The sequence below is a fragment of the Capra hircus genome, unplaced genomic scaffold, assembly GCF_001704415.2.
Source record: "Capra hircus breed San Clemente unplaced genomic scaffold, ASM170441v1, whole genome shotgun sequence".
NCBI classification, from domain to species: Eukaryota; Metazoa; Chordata; class Mammalia; order Artiodactyla; family Bovidae; genus Capra; species Capra hircus.
The window spans coordinates 920119-928386 of NW_017189518.1; positions in this window are offsets into that span (position 1 = coordinate 920119).

Here is an 8268-nt window from a genome sequence, read left to right on the forward strand (position 1 = left end):
TCTCTACTCATGGTTCTTCCCTCTCAGACCACCTAGGATATGATTAATTTGGTTCTAGAGTTAGCTCCTGATTATTCAGTGGGGGGGAATGCCTTCTTCTGTAGTTAATTATCTGTTTGTTTTGCCTTCTCCATTTATTCCACTGGCAGCATCCAGAGCCACTCTCCACTCCAGGCCAAAAACGAAAACTTCAGGCACTCTATTCCACTTGACTGGAACCTCACAATATTTAATGATTCAAATGTTCTTGTTTCCCACGCGCATGGATAATCAGGAGTTAGCTCAATATTCTATTCAAGATGGGATTACTCATCAACATTTCTAATTCTAAGGTGAATAGAAGCTGCACAAAATGGTATTTGCTACAGAACTTGAGCTTGCTCCTATGGGCACTGCCATATTTTATTGTGTTGACTATCTGGTAGAAACTCAATTTTAAAAGTACACACTTCTTTGTCTTCTTTAGTAGACAATATTAAATGGGCCTTAATGCTTTCTTTGTGACTCACAGTCATCCTATGAGAATCACTTATTCTTTATAATATTATGCTATATTTGCTTCTGCACAAAATAATCCTAGATTATTACTGTACTTTTGAATAATTGCTCACTTCTAGTTTTTTTGTGTTTTTTTTGTTTTGTTTTGTTTCCCCTCTCTGTCATAGTTTGGCTATTATTTTTTCTTGCTTTTCTTATTGTGCCTGTGGTTTGGGGCTGTCTTTTGACATCTCTTCTGATTTATTTTATCTTTACACTAGCAGTGAAATTAATATATTTCTGGTTCTAAATAAAATAAATGTTCATTTTAGAAAATAGGAATAATACAGAGAAGTGTAAATAACAAAATAAAAATTATATACAAATGTATAATCTATCTACATATAAATTACATATAATTTACTTACATTAACAACTTTTTTCCAGTGAGATAATACTAAACCTGGTACATTGTAATCTGATTTATTCACTCAGTAATTCTGTGAATGTCTTTCCTATCAGTACAGACATATCTTAGATCTTTAAAATAACTTCAGAATATTTCTTTGTGTCATTGTATCATAAATATAGTCAAATTACTGATCACTTAATTAACAATTAAATCATTTAGAAAGCAGTCTCTTATACATGAGGCTGCGATATGTAGTCTGTATGTAATCTTTGCTCATTTGTCCTATAATTTCTATGGGACAAATTCTTAGGAGTGTAATCAACTGGATAAAAAAGTTATGCATATTTTATATTTTGATACATATTAATTACAGATATACATCCAGAAAGATTGTACCAACTTATGCAACCATATAGAGTAAGCCTATTACCTCTCTTAATGCAATGCAATATTAATCTTTTTTATTCTTTTGTTCTTGTTCATCACTTAGTCCTGTCCGACTGTTTGTGACCCCATGAACTGCAGCACTTCAGGCCTCCCTGTCCATCATCAACTCCCGGAGTTTACCGAAACTTATGTCTATTGAGTCGATGATGCCATCCAACGATCTCATCCTCTGTCGTCCCCTTCTCTTCCTGCCTTCAATCTTTCCCAGCATCAGGGTCCTTTCCAACGGGTCAGTTCTTTCCATCAGGTGGTCAAAGTATTGGAGTTTCAGCTTTAGCATCACTCCTTCCAGTGAACACCCAGGACTGATTTCCTTTAGGATGGACTGATAGGATCTCCTTGCAGTCCAAGGGACTCTCAAGAGTTTTCTCCAACACCACAGTTCAAAAGCATCAATTCTTCAATGCTCAGCTTTCTTCAGAGTCCAACTCTCACATCCATACATGACCACTGGAAAAACAATAGCCTGGACTAGACGGACATTGTTGGCAAAGTAATGTCTCTGCTCTTCAATATGCTATCTAGGTTGGTCATAACTTTTCTTCCAAGGAGTAAGCGTCTTTTAATTTCATGGCTACAGTCGCCATCTGCAGTGATTTTGGAGCCCCCCAAAATAAAGTCTGACACTGTTTCCACTATTTCCCCATCTATATCCCATGAAGTGATGGGACCAGATGCCATGATCTTCGTTTTCTGAATGGCTTTAAGCCAACTTTTTCACTCTCCTCTTTCACTTTCATCAAGAGGCTTTTGAGTTCCTCTTCACTTTCTGCCATAAGGATGGTGTCATCTGTATATCTGAGGTTACTGATATTTCTCCCAGCAATCTTGATTCCAACTTGTGCTTCTTCCAGCACAGCATTTCTCATGATGTACTCTGCATATAAGTTAAATAAGCAGGGTGACAATATATAGCCCTGACATACTCCTTTTCCTATTTGGAACCAGTCTGTTGTTCCATGTCCAGTTCTAACTGTTGCTTCCTGACCTGCATATAGGTTTCTCAACAGGCAGGTCAGGTGGTTTGGTATTCCCATCTCTCTCAGAATTTTCCACAGTTTATTGTGATCCACATAGTCAAAGACTTTGGCATAGTCAATAAATCAGAAATAGATGTTTTTCTGGAACTCTCTTGCTTTTTCGATGATCCAGCAGATGTTGGCAATTTGATCTCTGGTTCCTCTGCCTTTTCTAAAACCAGCTTGAACATCTGGAAGTTCACGGTTCACGTATTGCCGAAGTCTGGCTTGGAGAATTTTGAGCATTACTTTGCTAGCGTGTGACCAAACTATGGTGGAGGTAAGGAAGATTATGGGGGCTTCCCTGGTGGCTCAGAGGTTAAAGAATCTGCCTCCAATGCGGGAGACCCAAGTTTGATCCCTGGGTTGGGAAGATCCCTGGAGAAGGAAATGGCAACCCGCTCCAGTATCCTTGCCTGGAGAATCCCATGGACGGAGGAGCCTGGCGGGCTACCGTCCACGGGGTCGCAAAGATGCAGAGATGACTGAGGACTTCACTCACTCACTCAAGGAAGATTATGGTGACCTCTGTCAAAAGATCCTATGCACGCACTGCTACACTCAGTGCCCCCAACCCTGCAGCAGGCCACCACCAACCCACGCCTCAGCTTGAGACTCTTGGATACTCATAGGCAAGTCTGGGTCAGTCTCTTGTGGGGTCACTGCTCCTTTCTCCTGGGTCCTGGTGCACAAGGTTCTGTTTGTGCCCTCCAAGAGTATTTCCCAGCCCTGTGCAAGTTCTGGCAGTTCTACAGTGGGGTTAATTGTGACCTCCTTCAAGAAGGCTTATGCCATACCCAAGTCTGCTGCACCCAGATCCCCTGTCCCTTTCGCAGTCCACTGCTGATCCTTACCTCCACAGGAGATGCTCAACACTCTTGTATCTCAGCCTTGGTGGGGTACCTGGGTCCTGGTGTGCACAAGGTTTGTTTGAGCCCTTTTAGTGTCTCCAGCAGGAATGGAATTTGATTCTAAATGTGAATTCACCCCTCCTACCATCTTGCCGAGGCTTCTCCTTTGCCCTTGGTCGTGAGGTATCTCCTCACAGCCACTCCAGCGCCTACTGTCTTACTGGGGTTTCTCTGACCTTGGAAGTGGGGTATCTCCTCTCTGCTGCCACTTGCCACTCCAGTGATATATTCAGGGTTAATTTCCTTTAGAATTGACTGGTTTGATCTCCTCGCCATCCAAGGGACTCTCAAGAGTCTTCTCCAGTACCACAGTTGAAAAGAATCAGTCCTTCAGCATTCAGCCTTCTTTATTGTCCAATTATGATGGGGGTGTCGGAGAAGGCAATGGCACCCCACTCCAGTACTCTTGCCTGCAAAACCCCATGGACGGAGGAGCCTGGTAGGCTGCAGTCCATGGGGTCAAGAGTTGGACACGACTGAGCGACTTCACTTTCATTTTTCACTTTCATGCATTGGAGAAGAAAATGGCAACCCACTCCAGTGTTCTCGCCTGGAGAATCCCAGGGATGGGAGATCCTGGTAGGCTGCTGTCTATGGGGTCACACAGAGTCAGACACGACTGAAGTGACTTAGCAGCAGCAGCAGCAGCAGCAGCAGCAGCAGCAGCAGCAAACAACAATATGGTAAAGCAGCTGTAACCTGGACTATTACTTGGTGAAGCCTGTGACAACATACAGTCATTGTCTAGAATCCACCTAGTTTCTTCGGGGATCAGATTGACGAATTAAATGGAGATATAATGTGGACTTTCTTAAGATCTAGAAGGGTGGCACTAGTTTCTCCCATTTGGTTTGTGATATTGTTTTTGCTTTACTGTCTTGACTGGGGAATGGTATTTTCAGAGGTATCCTCTTCACCTTTCCCACTAGTAGCTCTTACTACACATATCAAAGACTCATTGTGGAAGTTACCCAACTTCCAGGTATATCAAATCTGATTATGCACAATAGGACTGGCAAGATGATCATTGAATACTTCTGTGGACCTAGTCCTCCCCCTGTGAACTGTACTCTAACTAAGATTTAATTTATTACTTGGTCTCCATAAACCCCTATTCTAACTGGGAAGTCTAATGATGCTTTAGTCCTCTGGTATCAATGTTAATTCAGATCTATGTCCAATAGTCCAAGAAATGTGCTGATATTCCCCTCCCTCCCAAGTAGGCAATCATCTGAGTAAATGGCTGGAAAACCCTTTGGCAAAGGAGTGAGGATATAACCATAGTATATACTTTTCATGGAATTGCATAGTACTTCCTCTTAGATACCTGGAAATCTATCCAGTCAATGGGTTCCAGTCCTGAAGGGTTGGTTCAGGGGCAAGAACTGAACAAAGTACCATGACTTTTTTATCTGGGCAATCATACTCAACTTTCTGTTACTGCAGTCTTGTCTCTGATCACAGATTTTCAGTAGCACTCATTGACTCTTCATCTATTTTTGCCTATTCTGTTAACCATCTCTACAGCTTCCTGTTGATCAAGCTCCCTTGGCTGTCCCTCCAACCTTGCTGGCTAAGATAATTTCAGACTCTGACTTCTGGTGATTAAGCACTGCCATATGGTCCCCATTGCTTCAAGGCACCATCATTCTTGTTGCTATCAGCCATCCAAGCAGTCTTTACACCAGGGCTCCCCTTAAGTCAGTGAGACTTCATCAAACCTATTCTGCCATTCAAGGGTCTTCCTTCTATTTTCCCTTGCTTCTCCCTTTCCTTTTGGATGTCTGACCTCATTCCCACATGAAGGTTTCCCAGGTTACTCTTGCTCCTTCTTTGTTTTTCACAAAACTTCGGCCAACAAGTCTCTTGTTCTTCTAATCCCACTTTGGCATCTGGGTCCCAGACAACCTAAACTGACCCAGTTGATACCATGAACAATCTCATGTATAAAATAGATAGCTGGTGGGAAGTTGCTGTGCAGCACAGGGAGTTCAGCTCAGTGCTCTGTGATGACCTAGAGGGCTGGGATGGGAGGTGCGAGGGAGGTCTAAGAGGGAGGGGAGCTATGTATACATATAACTGATTCACATTGGTTTTTGTTTGTTTGTTTTAATTAATTTGGCTGCATCAGGTCTTCGTTGCAGCATATGGGATCTGTGTTGTGTCCTGTGGGGTCTTCTGCTGTGGTGCATGGATTCTCTAGTTGTGTCCCACGGGCTCTCTAGCTGTTGCACATGGGCTCTGGAGCCTGAAGACTCAGTAGTTGTGATGTGTGGGCTTAGCTGCTCTGCAGTATGTGGGATCTTATTTCCCCAACCAGGGATCAAACCTGTGTCCCCTGCATTGCAAGGCAGATTCTTAACCACTGGACCACCAGGGAAGTCCCTGATTCACATTGTTGTACAGTAGACACTAACACAATATTGTAAAGCAACTACACTCAAAAAAAAAAAAAAAAAGATGGTGTTCTGGGATCACTCATCACCCGGCTGTCAAGGAGCAACCTAACCTGAGTTTGGGACACACTGTAACGTAAAATAAAGCATTCCTATGCTAGTATTTATGTGTTATTTTTCTAAAATTCACAATTGATTGATATCTTGGTTTTTCATTTTCTTAATTTGGCAACCCTACCACAATGACAGGGTTGAGGTTTTATGTAGGCATAACAGCATAGTCACCAACTTACTAAGGCTGATTTAGCTATTGATCATGCTAAACAGAGATCAATTTCAAATCCCAATATATGACCATTCTTGAAGAGAATTGACAAATGATTTGCGGACAAGTTGACTACAGTGAGTCATTTCAGACTTGCATGGGGCAATGATGCCTCTCAATTGCAATCAGCACATTATGGATATGGGTTTGCCTTTCTTTTCTGGAGAATCTCGGACAACTCCATTAGTCAAGAGCACTGAGACAGGATTATATATAACTTGAAATGGACCCAGAGATCCACTTTGTGGCCACAGGAGTCCAACATTGGGCACATGGCTGGGATGTTATTACATACCACATCATTGTAAAATGATGAAATGGTGTGTTGAAAGCACAATTAAAGTTTCAGCTTGTAGATGATACCTTGAGAGGGTGGGGTGTTACCCACCAGGAAACATTGTATATCCTAAATCAATGACCATTATAAAGGAGATATAGAGGTTTGGGAACTAAGGAGTAGGAATAGAAGTCATCACTCCCAGTGATCCACTGGAGGAATTTGTACTTTTATCCTCATAATTCTGGGTTCTACAGGTTAAGTTCTTGGCTCCCAGATTGTGCCTTCACCAGAGGACAATAAATTAAATTTTAATTAAATTTTTATTCATGGCTAGTGCCCAGTCACTTTTGGCACCAAATTGCAAGTCTTCCTGATGGTGGAAATTGACCTTAATAATTGGGAGAAGATAAGGGCACTGCATACAATGGGGACAGGCAAGAACAGGTTTGATGTCTAGGTGACCCAGTTAGGTATCCCTTAGAAATAACAAACAAGTCCTCCAGCTCATGGCTTGAGATGAGCAAGGTGTCCAGATCTCAGACCCTTCAAGGACAAGGCATAGTCACTCAACCAGGTAAGCCACCTAGACCAGGAGAGATACTAGCTGAGAGTGAGAGGAAATCCAGAATTGAAGTGTAACATAGACATGATGTTTATCAGTTAAGGTCCTAAGACCAGCTCCAGTGGGAGGTGCTAGAGTGTTTCACTGATCTTTTAAGTTTTCCTCAGGAAAAGAAACTCAACATAGGTGAATTACTCCAGATTTTATTTATCTGGAGCAAATGAGCCTGAACAAAGTGAGGAATGAACTATGGAGGATGCTATGGTGTGTTACCAAGGTCTTCCACATCCCTACCTCTTTGACCCTGAAGCTCTTGTTTCTCCAACTGCTGAGATTGTTGGAGGCTGACTACTTCAACTGAGTCCTTCTCCAGACACACCCAAGTTCATATCCCTTGCAAGCTCATGCTCACATCCAGTAACTGATAAATGCAAGAGTATAAATGCCTAGCCTCCTTGCCCTGATTTGTGACAATTTGGAAAATCCACCCCAACTCCAAAACTCCTCACGTGTACAGCTGAGGACCTAATGGTGGCTGCAATGACCCTAAGAGCACTCCCCAATCAAACCCCTACATGCTAATCTCAGTCTCAGAGATTGCTTCCCAGAAAAACTCACCACTGACAGTGTGTTTTGTTATACTTTTTTTTTTTTTTTGCTTTTCCTTTAGTTACTATTTCTTAGTATGAACAAATTTTTCAGCACTTTCCTTTACAGTTTCTGGTGTTTTATGTCATGCTTATAAAGGCCTTTCCCATCCCAAGAAAACATATTCACCCATATTATCTTAGGATTTTCTTTAAAAAGTTTTAAAATGTTTGATTCATCTGTGATGTTGATGTAAAGAAAAAGACAGAGACCCAGTTTTACTTATTTTTACATGAGTAGCTAGTTCTCCTGACACTAATTAATTTTTAAATCCCTCTTTCCCTCAAACTTTTCTAAGATATAATGTGCTTTTATCCTTTTTCCAGTTTCTAGGTTTCCATGCTTAACTCATTTATCTTCCATTGTGCTCAGTAATTGAAATGCTTAAATCATGAATTTTTCTCTGAATGTGGTGCTGGCTGCATCTCATGTGTTTTTAAACATATGGAGTTTTTTTCTTCATTAATTTGATTTTTTGACATTATGCATCCCATTATGGTTTTAATGTATTCATTTTTAAAGAACTGTTTACATGAACTTCTTAAAATTTACTAATGGTAGGAATTTTGTTTTTAGCTTTACTGTAGTGTGTTGAAGAAATCAGGTTTGCACTGTTTCAAAATGCATTTAAATATGAGTGTTCACAAATTTGCATGTCCTCATTGCTCAGGAGCCAGGCTTTCTCTCCCCTCATCCCTGCATCTAATATAACTAAAAGTGAGCAACTATTTTCCCTGTTACTTGTTATTATTAATTGTAATGTGTCACGGGTTAGGACATCAGAAAATGAA